The 14,205-nt window shown below is 36.8% G+C and overlaps 1 protein-coding gene across 1 annotated transcript in view; it reads left to right on the top strand.

The window, feature by feature from the left end:
* Positions 1–14,205, top strand: part of WNT7B (Wnt family member 7B) — a 1,045,953-nt gene that overhangs the window by 13,407 nt on the left and 1,018,341 nt on the right. The window lies entirely within an intron of this gene.

The raw sequence follows: 14,205 nt of genomic DNA, 5'->3' as shown, positions 1-14,205 counted from the left end.
ATATCCCTTACTAAATTTTATTTGTATTTGTTCATGATTTATTGTTTACCGTCACCAGTTCCCAAATATTTATACACTCTCTCTTGCTCAAGTTCTTTTATATCACATTCCTGTCCCAAATGATATTTTCCTGGTGCTGCAGTTTTCCTCCTTTAAAGGTTGCTTTTGCACATTTATCAAGACCAAATGACATTCTTATATCTGAAAAAGTTTTAACCACTTGCAGTTCTGCTTTCAGTTCCTCATCTGACGAACTATACTGTTTTAAATTATCCACAAAAAGAAGATAAGTCTTTACATTTTGTTGTTTTCTCAGAGCCAGATTATAGCCATGACCTAATCTCTTAAGTAGGCAGCTTAATGGGTTAAGGGCAAGACAAAAGAGCAGCGGTGACAAAGAGGCACCCTGGAATATCCCCCTTTGAATCTCTGGAATTATAATTTGTCCTTCACCATGGCTTAACTGCAAAGTGGTTTGCCACTGTTTCATGGTCACTGTAATGTAATCAGTCAGTGTACAGTGTATCTTACACATTTTTAAGCACTCTTTTATCCATGAATGTACTTTTTTTAGTCTCTCCATACCATACTTAGATTCTTCCCCTTTTTATAGTTTTCCGTTATGACTTTATTTAACAACAAATGATCCTTTGTTCCATATGACTTTCTTCTGCTACTCTTTTCTGCTATTGTCATGCTTGAGTTTTCTTCTAAGTGACTATAAACTCATCGGAAGGCAAGTTATTGGTTTGTAGCTTTTAGGATAGCTTGCAGGTTCACTCTTAAGTAGGAGCATTGATTTTCCTGTTGTTAGCTAGGCTGATGTCTGTTTGGGGTGCACTACAAATAGTTCTTACTCATGACTAAATCTTCATGTAAAGATGTTAATACTTTTAGCCAGAAGTTAGGTACTGCATCTGAGCCTGGGGTGTTCCAATTAGGAGTTTTTCTTAACTTTGTTTCAATCTCTCTGGTGGTTGCTTCATCCCATTTTATATCCTGAACATTTAAACTTCGTATTCTTTCTTTTACTTATTCTATCCATTTAGCATATGTGTTATGTTCCACAGGATCTTCATAGATATTTCTCCAAAATGTATCTATTTCTTCTTTTTTGGTGGTGTTTCAATTCCTTTTCCCTTGTTTCTCAATTCTCTATAAAACATTTTTGGATTTTTGAATAAATTGCTTATTTTGTACTTTTCCTTTATATGTATCTCTATATCTTCTATGGTCTTTCTGCCTGTGCTGATATTTTTAGTTTATTATTTGCTATAGTCAACAATAGATCCTGATCTGTTTTGATACTGAGCATTGCTTTTATCACATCTATCTTTCTGAGTATTTTTGTTGAGCTGTTCCCTCTGCTATAGTCTTCCAACAGTGACACTTCTTATTAATTGTTTTGTAGTTTTCTCTATTCGATACTTACATGATGGCATTTGGTTTCTCCCATTCCTTCCCTTTACTGCCCTGTACTTTTGCAATAAGATTTTATCTATTATTAATTTAGATGCACAGTAATATATCCTATTTACAGATTCTCCTCACAAGCTCGAAGTTTCAAACCTTTGATCTGCAAATGGTCGATATCACAAGATCAAAGTTTTGAAACTTGGAACATTTTGATTGGAGATCAGAGTACAGCGCGGAACAGGACATTTACCATTTTCCTCACTCTAGTGCACTCTCAGAGTTAGTATATTTATTTAGCAGGGGGTGTGGGGGCAGAGGGGCTTGCTCCCCTGGAAAAATGTAAACAACAATTTTGTTTTCATTTTTTTATTACAGTTTTGAAGTTTCAAAACTTTGATCTTATGGTCTCGACCATTTGCACTTTGAAGTTGTGAAACTTTGAACTTGTGAAGTTGATCACTATTTACTTCTGTTACATTGCATGCCTCTCTATGAACAGTCTTGATTACTGTGTTCATTTGTTTTATCAAACTTCTAAATTTGGGGGTTTTATTGACTTTCTGTAATCTATTTTTTTCATTGATCTTAATATGTCTGTCCATCTCTATTAAATCAAGCAACTTTTCTCAGATCATTTTCTTCTAAACTGAGGGCACATTCTTTGTATTCCATTTCCTGCAGGCATTCCAGAGAAAGTTCCAGGGCATCTTCCTGTGACACATTCTCTTCAGATTCGTTTTGTGTCATCCGTTGCTCTTTCATATGGGAACTCACTGGCCTATCATTCCACAACTGCATCAGTGTTGCCACAGTTTCCTATTGCTTCCCTTGCTGTGCAACTCCAACTGAACTTTTGTACATGTTTCCTATGGAAGGCTCCAAAGTATCTTCATATAGCAACTGATCAGATGTTTCCCACTCCACTGGTTTCTCATTAATTTGAGGATCAGTTGCTGTATCCTGCTGCAATGTTACCAGAGTTAGATTTTGTACATTACATCCTTCACTTCAAAGGTAATCCACACCCTCAGTTTCTATTTCTTTAACTTCTCCATTACTAATTCTCTTTTCTACTTTTCCTCTTTGTTTTCTTATTTTTGCATTGTAAAAGTTTTCATATCTCGCTGTTCTTGCCTGCATTTCTCTTCAAATGTCTTTGGTGCTACTGCTTATGCATATATTAGTTTTGCTTTCTCATTTGCATAAATATTGCACCATATTAAATCTCTCTTTCTTTCCCATGTCCATATTTCTTCTTTCAGATGTCTCCTGCTCCACCTGTTTCTCTTGGGACTCATTGTTTCATCATACTGTGATATAACCTGTGTTAGATTTTCTACCCTAGATCCTTCACTTTGCAGGTATTCTATAACTTCAGTTTCTATTTTTTTAACTTCTGTTTTACTAATTTTCTGTTCCACGTTCTCTCTTTGTGATCTTATTTTTTGTATTGTGAAATTTTCCATATCTGGATGCCTTTACCTGTATTTCTCTTTAAATATCTTTGGGGCTGTTTATTTTTGTTGATTAATAGAATATTTATTTGTGCAATGTGACCAGTCTCATGACTAAGCAGAGTACATTAGTGTAAGTACTCTCTAATCAAATTACTAAAGAAATAAATAAATGCATAAATGCATAAATAAATAAATAAATAAACATTAACATGTCTGCCCAGGAAATAAATAGAGTTGGCAATACAGATAATAATAACAGACATCTCTGTGATAGGATATGTGGCCAACATGAAGGGGGTCTATATTAGATACTCAAAGAGGCATTTCATCAAATGTCTCTTCATCGACCTGTAAACCACAAAAACACAAATCAGTGAACGTGCATACAAGTGATTTCTTTCCCTGGGAAAGAAATCACTTACCCTAAACAAAAAAAAAAACACATCACTACGATCAATACAAAGTGGGGGCTTTGTCCCCTACATCCCCAACGTGGGGGGCTGTGCCCTCCATACACCTCCTAACTAAATATACCAACTCCGAGATCACACTTCAGTGTGGAAAACGGCAAAGTAACAGAGGTGGACAAGCGAAAGAAATCACTTATATGACCGTTCGCTGTTTTGTGTCGATGAAGAAGCATTTGATGAAACACCTCTTTGAGTATATAACAGGAACCCCATGAAGGCATTCCTGACCCCTGTTTTGATGAAACGTTTGCATCAGAACTACTAGATAAAAAGACTCGAATTCTGCTTGCGACATAAACAGGAAATTTTGGAGAGGCAAATATGTTTGTCAGAGAATTTTCATTCTCTGAAATAGGCTCCCCATCAATGTGAAGCAGAGTTTTTCCCTAAACTTATTTAGGCACAACTTGGACCAATGGGTGGGTAATCAGAAATTCACCCCTTGTCTGGAACCTATATTTCTGATGGACAGTGGCAGTCAGTAAATCATCCTCATATAAATTACATTTGTGGGTTGCATTTGGATTGCACAATTAGGCTTATTAGGGCCATAATGATTGTTAGCCTAGTATAAACCTATGAACCATGAACATTTTATTTATTTTATATAGATATAGGTGAGGGGGTGAAAAAGTGTTGCAGCGGATAGCATTGTTGGCTGACAACAATAAGTTCTCCATTTCATTTCTTGGCTGGAGTATTTTCTCTGTGGTATCTACATGAAGTATGTACATTGGTGACTTCCAATTTCTCTCTAGGAGTGTGTTTGTGTGTGCATGTATGTGTGTGTGTGTGTGTGTGTGTGTGTGTGTGTGTGTGTGTGTGTGTGTGTGTGTGTAAGCCCACTCCCCCGCACCTAGTGAACTTCATGGATGGAATTGGCTTTGTACTAGGTAACTATAGGAGTCCAAAAAAGAGTAGGACTGACTATAGCCTTCACATTTGTGACATGTAGTGACATACTTAGGCTAGGATTTAGGGTGACACCTTAGTATGTGAAGGATGATGATCAGCCTATTAGCTGATTATTGTAGGATAGGGAGAAGGCAGATTGTAGTTAGTTTAATTTGTGATGAGTATGGAAAAATATGAATTTGCTTTCCTTAGTATTCATTGAGAATTGCTTATTGAGTAGTAAGTAATGGTTTGAAGCTTAGATAGTATTGTTTTGTGGCATGGAACAGATTTACAGAACACAGTGTCAAATGCATATAGAACAAGGCTGTATAATTTGAGGAAGATGGGCAATAAGTTAATGAATAGACTCAACAGCATAGCGAGTAAGATCGAACCCTGTGAAATGTATCTGATGATTTTATGTGAGATTTTATGTGGTGGTGTTGCATTTCTCTGAGCAGGTTCTGATGATGATGTAACTACAAAACCAGACTAAGACAGATGCACCAGCACTAGAATATGCCAGGGAGTTAAGTAGCAGTTTATAACTGAGAGAGTGAATAACTTTCGTAAACTCAACAAATAAGGCACTTGTAAAGTTGCCTGTATTGTGCTGGGAACATTGTTTCAGTAGAGGATGTGTAAAGCCTCACACTTTTCTAATTTCTCCAAATGTTTAGGGTTTCTAATACATTAACAGTAATAGACCCTATTCCAAAGTTTGGGGACAATTAAAGTTCAAGAAATTAGTATTGCTTCACTTTTTGATGTTTGCTAATAGTGCTCTTCTCAGTAACAAAGATTTACCCAGAACTGTTCTTTCTGTAGTTCATTTGTATTTCCTGTACTAGTAGCATTTGTAAGAATACCTGAACATTTTTTATTAGTCCTTTTGCTCCATCAACTACTGTTGGAATTATCTTGGTATCTTTATTTCACATTAATCTAGTTTCTGCTTGCATATCACAGGGTTTTAGGACTTTATGTCTCTCAGTATGCAGGATGTTATAGTTCACCTATGCACAGTTTTTTTCCTGGTAATTAATACCTATATATTAATTTTTACTTTGACTATACGATTTAGTTTTCTTCTGACTACCTTCTTAACGTAGTATTGGATGATCTCATCTGTTCAGTACTACTTTGTTTTCAAAATTTTTTTGAGGTACATGTTTCCAGTATTCCTCAGCTGTTTGTTGCAGTATTAGCACAATCCTCACTGGAACAATACTGCCACATTGTTGGGTCTTTCAGTGTACAGACCCTCACCCATACGTATAACAAAGCAAGCAACAACATGCTCAGTTGCTTCTAGGTCTGTATTCCAGAACCTACTATTGTCTGTATCACTTATCTTTTCTAGACATTTTAAAGCTGTTTGGGTGCTCCTGTGTGTTATGAATCTATTCTGGTGTGTTGAAAGCAAGTTGTATTGGTAAAGCTACATTGTAAGTTAGTTGTATACAGCTTTTTCATGTCATGTATCTAGATGAGGTAAGAGACAAAGAGAGGAAGAGAGAGAGAGAGACAAGGAGATAAGTCAGATCTTTATCTTATTAGCACATTTTGGTATGGGAATGATAATAGCTTTTTTCTATATATTTGGGAATGTCTGCTGTGTATCAGAGAGGTTAAATCCAAGGCATATGTCATGGGATAATAAATATCTGCATTGTTTAAGGAACCAGGGAAGAGACCATCTTAGACAGGGGATCTATTGTAGTACTGAATTATAGTTTGTATGTGTGTGTGTGTGTGTGTGTGTGTGTGTGTGTGTGTGTGTGTGTGTGTGTGTGTGTGTGTGTGTGTGTCTGTGTTTGTGTGTCTTTTTTGGGAGATTTTCTTGGGAAAAGTTAAGGCTCTAGTGTTGAGGGATTAGGGTTTACTGACTGATAGTTGAAAGGAGCAATGGGTAATTCTATGGCACAGTCTCTCAGGGTTAAAGAATGAAAAGTGATGTTTGATTTAGTATGACCAGTAAGTTAATGTACTTCTATTCAGAAAAGTATGTATTTTGAGAATGTTGAGTTTTGTATGTTACAAAGATAAATGCCTTTCGTGTGCCTTACTGCTATTTTAGATTCATTGCAAAGCTTAATGTACTTAACATGGCCAGTGGAGACAGTGTTTGCTTCCAAGATTTCCAGACATTTTTTTTGTTTGAGTGGGTGGCAGAGTCCTAATGCCATCTAAGGGAAATGTTTGTCAGTGGCAGAAAAAGGAACTATATTTTCTAATATGTTCATACTCCAAATGACTCAATTTTAAATCTAGCTGAAAAGTCATCATCAATGTCCTCGTGTAGGGGAAGGAGATTGTAATCCTCATAATTTTTTCTATCATACAGTATATGTTTATATTTCGAGTCAATACAAGCTAGAAAAAGGAAATAATTGTACTTCTCTTTCAGTCATGAGCAATTCATTATTTTGTCATTCATTATTTAAAAAAAACATTTATTAAAGCAGAGAGTGATAATTAATTAGGCAATTTACAATTAAGTGTTCTTGAAAATGATGATAAATATTTAATTTAATCAACAATTAAGTGTGAGGATTATATACAAAGGAGATAGGATGAGTGTATATCACTTAGAAGTACATTCACTTTGAACCGGTAATTAAAATAGAAACACTGCATGAGGTTGTGGAATAATAGATGGGAATTTGCAATGTGTTTTTAGCTGTACTCTTTAAAAAAAAAAAAAAAAGATTTGTGGAGTATGAGATGCTGACTGGATGGGTGATCACAAATTTAAATCTGGGATAAGTGGTAAAATTTTATTACAGAAGAACGTTATTAGTCAGTAATGGGTTAAATGGCTAAGTTTCTTGAAAGTATAGGCCATAAGTTTAGAAAGAATCTATGAACCTGTGAGCATATGTGGCTGTATAAATGTTCACACTGTGTCACTGCAGTGAAGAAATCAGTGTTGAAATGCTGACTAATCTAGTTTGTGTCTTCACTGCTATACAAGTATATTATTTGCATTTTGTACTGGTATTATTTAGTATAGGGGTGCTTAACCTTTTTGGCTCAGTGATATACCTCTCATACTCTTAGACCAAGAAATCTGGACAAAACCATACATAAAAATTAGACAAAGGCTAAAAATAGGGACAATTTTTAAATATTGCTCTTACAAACTTAAAAAGATGATAAAATAACAGGTTTTGCATTAGCATCAGTTTTCTGAAGGATGTGAAGTCTGAAACTCAAATGTCTGTCATTATTTTATAACTTCAATCTGCAATGATTTGCCACTAGTTTCCCAGAAAACCATAATTTTACAAAAATGTACCAAAATTATGAGACAAAAATCTGGACATTCTGCGAATATCTGTACAGTTGAGAGGTATGCTCAGGGGACACTTATCATAAGTTCAGGGGCCACTTAATCATACTTGGCAAGGCTTGGGGGGGTTCACATCCACATGTCCAACATGTGTCTAGACATTTAAAATAGTTTGTTATCAGGCATACTGAGGGCCAGATAAAAAGCCTCAGTGAGCAGGACTGTGACCCCAGGCCACCTGTTGGATACCCCAATTTAGCATATTGGAATTGACCTTGTTTTATAGGACTCCTGAAGGTTCCTGAATAAGTGTGTCTTTTTATTCGAGATATATAGTTCAGGTAGTAAACATTATGAACAGTCACTAAGCATTGATTTGAATAAACACATTATCTTTCAAAACCCACCCACTACCAGTCTATTCCCTTAGGATATGCCTGCTTATGTTTTGAGAGGGCTTTGGATGCAGTGATTATTGTTAGTGCTTGGTATTTCATTTGTGATGCACTGTATCACTAGATGAAGCAACATCAGCCTATAGTAAAGTGCATTATGTGGTCTTTTTGTCATCTTTTCTGACTGCAGTACATTTCAGAGTTAAAAGACAAAACATAAAAAGCAGGACATTTCTAGTTGAGATCTGTCCTGGGGAAAGTGAAGACAGTGTAATGTCTAAAAGTCAGTCACAAAGGGGAATAGGAGTCTAGCAAGTAAAAAATAAGAGACTGTATTTCAGAGAAACCAGTCAGAGTAAAACATAGGAGCAGAAGGAAATGAACAAGGTGATCACCAAAGGAGAAAATCTGGCACATATTGCGATGCTTGTATACACCTTAAATCTATCAGATGAGAGAGGTATGGTGCCATTAAGCAAGGCCATGGAGGTGGCAAAAACATGTTTGGTGAGCAGGTTGGAGGTACCATTCTCAGAAGTATTGCCTCTAGCAGCAGCCAGCACATAGTGTTAAGGATTAAGGAGTGTTGTGACTGGTTTCAGTGGTCAGCAATGAAGAAGTGCTTAAGACTGGCAGAGGGATGGGGACAGACCTGGTCGAGAACCCACCTCCATGCAAGGTAGACTCAAGAGAGGGGTGCTTAATGCATGCTTAGAAAGATACATTTTGTGACTGCACCTTTAAACTAAGGTGGGAAAGGGCAGTCAAGCTGACAAAAGCAGAAGAGGGTATAGGTGTTTAGGGAATAGTCAGAAAGCAAAAAAAAAAGATACAGAACATAGCAGTGGAACAAGTGTAACTTGGAAATTGACTCAGTAATCTTACTCTAGAGTGCAGTGCATCTGAATAGGAAGATGGGGAAACTGTAAGCAGTGATAGGATTGGAGTTTTAGCAGTGCTGATATCCTGAAAGCTTAGGGTAATGACATGGGGACATGAAGGTGCTGGGTCTATATTATAACATCGAATCTTACAAAGATCGAATGTTATAATATCGAACCTATAATGTTGAACGCTGAAAACAGTGAAGGTGCAGGACACCAAATTCTTTCCCAGGGAAAGAATTCAGCGGGCCGTTGCTGTGGCTTCACTGCTTTCAGCGTTCGATATGTTGGAGCGTTACGGGTCGGGTTCAGGTAAGTGTGCGATTGTGTGTAGGTTAGGGTTAGGGGGCAGGTTAGGTGAGTTAGGGTTAGGGAGCGGGTCAGGTAAGTGTGCAGTTGTGTGGACATTAGTGTTAGGGCACGGGTCAGGTAAGTGTGCGATTGTGTGTAGGTTAGGGGGAGGGTTAGGTGGGTTAGGGTTAGGGTGTGGGTCAGGTAAGTGTGCGGTTGTGTGTAGGTTAGTGTTAGGGAGCAGGTTAGGTGAGTTAGGGTTAGGGCGCAGGTGAGGTGAGTGTGCGATAGTGATGGACCTTAGGGTTAGGGTCGGGTTAATGTAAGTGGATAGTTAGTAGTGTATGTAAAGTTTAGTTTAGGTTTAGGTGTAGGATTTTAAGTGTATGTGTGTGTGGATTGCTGATTTTTGTGTGTGTTTGTGTTGTGTGTATGTTTCTCGGAATAGCGATTTTTTTTCCCTGGGAAAAAATCGCTATTCTGACTGTTCGATGTCTGCGGATTTCGGTGTTTAGGGTTCGATATTATAACATTCGATCTTTGCAGATTTGATGTTATAATATAGACCCGAAGGTGCTTGGGTATATATTGTGCAAGAATGACAGAGAAAAGATAGGTCATCATGATGTAGCAATCTCCCTAAAGAAGGGCATCAGAAGGGCATCAGATGGGGCCAAGAATGCAGCTAAAGTTAGAAGCTAGTCTAAGTTCCTTAGCAACTGAAAGATTCACAGCTTAATGTTATGCATATGGTGGCAGGGCCTTTGAGAAGAATAGCCACAGCACCCTGCAGTGCTTGACAACTTGTTCATTAGTTAGTAAGTTAGTTACACTTTGTTAGAAAGTTATACCCATACATCCCAGGCATGAATTTATAGTCACTTATCCAATCATGAAGACTGGTTTTGAAGGCAGATAGAGTGTTAATTTTGTTGGCACATAAATGGAGTTTACTCCTCAAGAAGGGAACATGTTGGGTTATGAATCTGTCATGACAAAAAATATTGTTGATCTTGAGGCAGAAACTAAGCTCTTTAGCATGAGTGTTAGACTGTTGGTTCTGTGAAGATGGAGGTAAAAAAGGGTAAGAACTTTCAGTGCACAAAAGACCAAGCAAATCTTACCCCTCTGAAGATAGTTTTTGAGAAGATATGAGACAAAGTAGAGGGATAGGGCTTTTAATCTTTCAGAGTAACTTAGGTAATGTAATGTAATCTAAAGGGGTAACTGTGAATAGATTCACACAGATACAGAAAAACAGTCGAAAACTAATCTCACTATGTTTTCTTGACTGTCCCATGCTACCCTAGCAACTGACCCAGAATCACACATGTATGTGGTATACACACACACATAAGCTTTTGCTAAAAAAATGTTGTAGCCTGTGGAGTCATAAAAAAACAAAACCTGGCTGCTGTCAGAACTGTAAGATGCAATCTTTATGGTCTAAATTAAGTAATTTAATTTCTTACTATTTTTCAAAGTTAGCTGGATTGAGATTAACCTCTTCCCTTCTAGTATCCTATTTACAAGAGTGCAGTCTGATGTAAATGTATATTTCTTTTCTGTCTAGCAGGACACACTGTTGATACATTTTTAACACAAGCAGCTTTACAAATATATTTTCAACACAAGCATCTGTACAAATCAGTTTGATATCAAATGACATGTAATTATTTACAAAATTCCCACTGCCCCACTTCTCCAGGCATAGCTGGCAATACCTCACATTGTCACAGATGGCAACAGAGCATTGGTAGTAGTGGAACTGATAGAAACAGAGCAAGAAAAGGATCTGGGATGTTGATCATACCTGGATTAAACCACCAGGTACAAAGTAAGGAGTAGTAGCATCAGCAAACAGAATGATGGAATGTATGCTCAGGGAGATAGATTCCAGAAAGATGTGAGGCTTCCAGGCTTTCACTGCACTGGGCATTGGTCAGGTCCCACCTTCAGTAACATATGCATTTCCCAATGTCATATAAGGGCAGTAACATGCATTTGAAGAACAAATGACATTTACTAGCCTTAATACTGGAAATTAATTTAGGTAGTAGGGTCTTAACTTTTTGCATCAAAGACAACATAACACAACACAGAAGGGCAATAGGGTGGAAGATTTCCATGTATATGCATTTATATTTAACATGAGTTGCTAGACTTAGTTGAAATGATACAGAGAGCAATTCTGGGAAATTTGAATTCACTAACATGTTTGTGTTTTATTCTGCCCTTTATTATTTACAGTGTATTTTTGATATTGAAAAATGTTGGTACATTGCTAAGCTGTGATTCCGAAATCTACTCAGTTGTACTTGTAATGTCTGAAAATGTATTTGCATTCAGTTTTATGAAGTGAATCAAAGTGCTTGCACAAGCTAGGATAAAAAGGAAATCCATTTACACAGCAAAAAAAGTTATATAGATTTATCCAGCATGGTATTTAGAATTAATTAATTACAATTCCTATGCTATAAACCATAACAAATATTAAACTTTAATTTATATATGGCACAGAGCATTTCAAATCCTAGAAAGCAGTTTACAGTCCTAGCATGCTAGCATAATCAGTTCAGTACTGTCCTGTTTTTTTAAGAACATCTAACAAGATTCTAACCAACGAGGAACTGTATATGAAGGAGTCATATGCTTGTACTTCCTTGGTTAGACATTCACAATGCTTCCATTCTTGTATGTGTAGAGTAGCTTCTACAACTTCCAAGACAACCAGGAAGCCTTGGCTACAGGAGAGATTCAGGTAAGAGTTGGATAGACCTTTACTATATCAGTAATTTTTTCCACAGTTAGCAATTGCAGCTCTTCTGTTCTTACTTGCTTATTATACAATGACTAGTCATTAACATTTAAAAAAATGCATGCCTATTGGTCAGCCCAACCAGCGTGCCTGTTGTAAAATCGAGCATATACCTATAAAAAAAAAGTCCGGTCGATGGACTTTCTTCCATTAATATATGCTATGGAGCTTTCCAATTTTCTTGAGTTTTTTTTTTTTTTTTCAAAAAAAACAAAGTTTGAAATCCCAACAGTTCAGAGGTACAAGAGAGATGGGAAAGAGAAAATACAAGGAAAAATGTGGTACATTGTGCAAAACTAAAGAAACGCACCTGCTTTTCCTTGTATTTCTGCGCTGTTTCTCTCGCACCTCAGAACTTCCTGGGCTTCAAACTTTTATTTATTTTTTTTAATAAAAAAAAAATGGCAACAGAAATCTTCCTTTCTCTATTGTTTCTTTTCCAAAGCACTGATGTACTCCATAAGCATGGGAATGCAAGTCCCAAATACATGCGCAATACATCAAGAAAGCCCCAGGATACCGAAAAAGTGGAAGAACACCACAGCACCATTATACAAAAACATTACTTAAGAAAAGTAAGTAAATTTTTCCTTGAGTAGTAATTTTTTCTGAAGTAATGTCATTGTATAATAACAATAACCAAGTCTTGGGTATGATATATTAAATATTTACCCATGGTTGCCTTTGTTTAATCACTCAGGCATCAACCTTGTCAGTAGACCACACCAACCATGGGTATTCATTATACAACGTCCCCCCATTAATATTCAAAAATGTGCACGACATTGTAAATCAGAGTTATAGTAATGGAAAAAGGTCCGGTCACCCAGACTTTTTCCATTACTATAACTCTTACAGCAACACTGTCTCGCTATGTTAAACAAGTTTAAAATAGCGAGACAGCTTTAAAAAAAGCAACGGAGATTCTCCGTTGCTTTTTTTAAAGCTGTCTCGCTATGTTAAACTCATTTAACATAGCGAAACAGTTTGTAAAAAGTAGCGGAGATCTTGCTTTCTCCGTTGCTTTTTTCAAAACTGTCTCGCTATGTTAAATGGGTTTAACATAGCGAGACAGCTTTAAAATAAGCAACGGAGATTCTCCGTTTTTTAAAGCTGTCTCACTATGTTAAACCCATTTAACATAGCAAAACAGTTTGTAAAAAGCAACGGAGATCTTGCTTTCTCCGTTGCTTTTGCCCACAACTCTGATGTATGGCGTAGGCATACGCATACGCAGTACATCAAAACTGCCGCAGAATACCAGACAGCTGCGGAAGGGCAGCAAGGAGGCATTATACAATGCCATTATTTAAGAAAAGTAATTAGTTTTTTTCTTAAATAATGTCATTTTATAATAGCAGTAACCAACTTCTGGGTGTGGGTACTGCTGGATTTACCCACGGTTGGCTTTGTTTGGCCACTCGGGCTTCGTCCTCATGACCAAACCATGCCAACCGTGGGTAAATCCAGCATTACCCACACCCAGGCGTGGGTTATTGCTATAATATACCACAGTCAGTCATTGGTTATTGCTATATTGCATCTTGGGGGATACCACCATACTGTATTACTTCCATCCTTCTAATGTAAAAGGAAAGGTAAAATCTATGTTCTCCCTTTTTCATGAGTACATATGTCCTGAACAGTAGTTGGTACTAAACAAACATACCATTCAGTTTTAGAATTCCTCAAAATTCTGTCTTTTACAGAGTAAATTAAAGCAAGTGTTCTAAGTCAGTATATTGTTCACATTATGTTACAATTCAAAATTTAGTTTTTATTTAGTTATTTGGTTCATCAAAGATTTCTAAAATAAAACATTCAAATTATTTAATTCCGGAGTTCTTAAATGCACAGGTGTCTTTGTAGTTCTTTTAAAACATTTTAGCAATAATCTCTCTTTGGAAAAATCATTTTTGTTATGTTGTTATGCCTGTCCCTTGTACTTGACTCTTACAGTTACAACCAGTTACAACTTCCTTTATCTGTAAACTCCTTCAGAAACTCAAACCTTGTACTCCCTCTGCAGATAACCTCCCAGCAGAATACCTTCAAGTAGCTGCCAAACCCTTAGCTTATCCAATATCCATCCTTATAAACAGAACAATCACAGAAGGTACCATCCCTTCCATATGGAAAGTATCCCATATAATCCCTTTGCATAAAGGATGTAAATCCACTGACATTTCCAACTAACGTCCAATTGCTCTACTCTCTCCATTAGCCAAAATAATGGAAAGATGTATCCACCATCAATTACTCCAACACCTGCTCCATAACAA

The sequence above is a fragment of the Protopterus annectens genome, chromosome 11.part0, assembly GCF_019279795.1.
Source record: "Protopterus annectens isolate FY-2018-M chromosome 11.part0, PAN1.0, whole genome shotgun sequence".
Classification (NCBI taxonomy): Eukaryota; Metazoa; Chordata; order Ceratodontiformes; family Protopteridae; genus Protopterus; species Protopterus annectens.
Note: the sequence above shows the minus strand (reverse complement) of the source record. Positions and strands in the feature narration are given on the sequence as shown.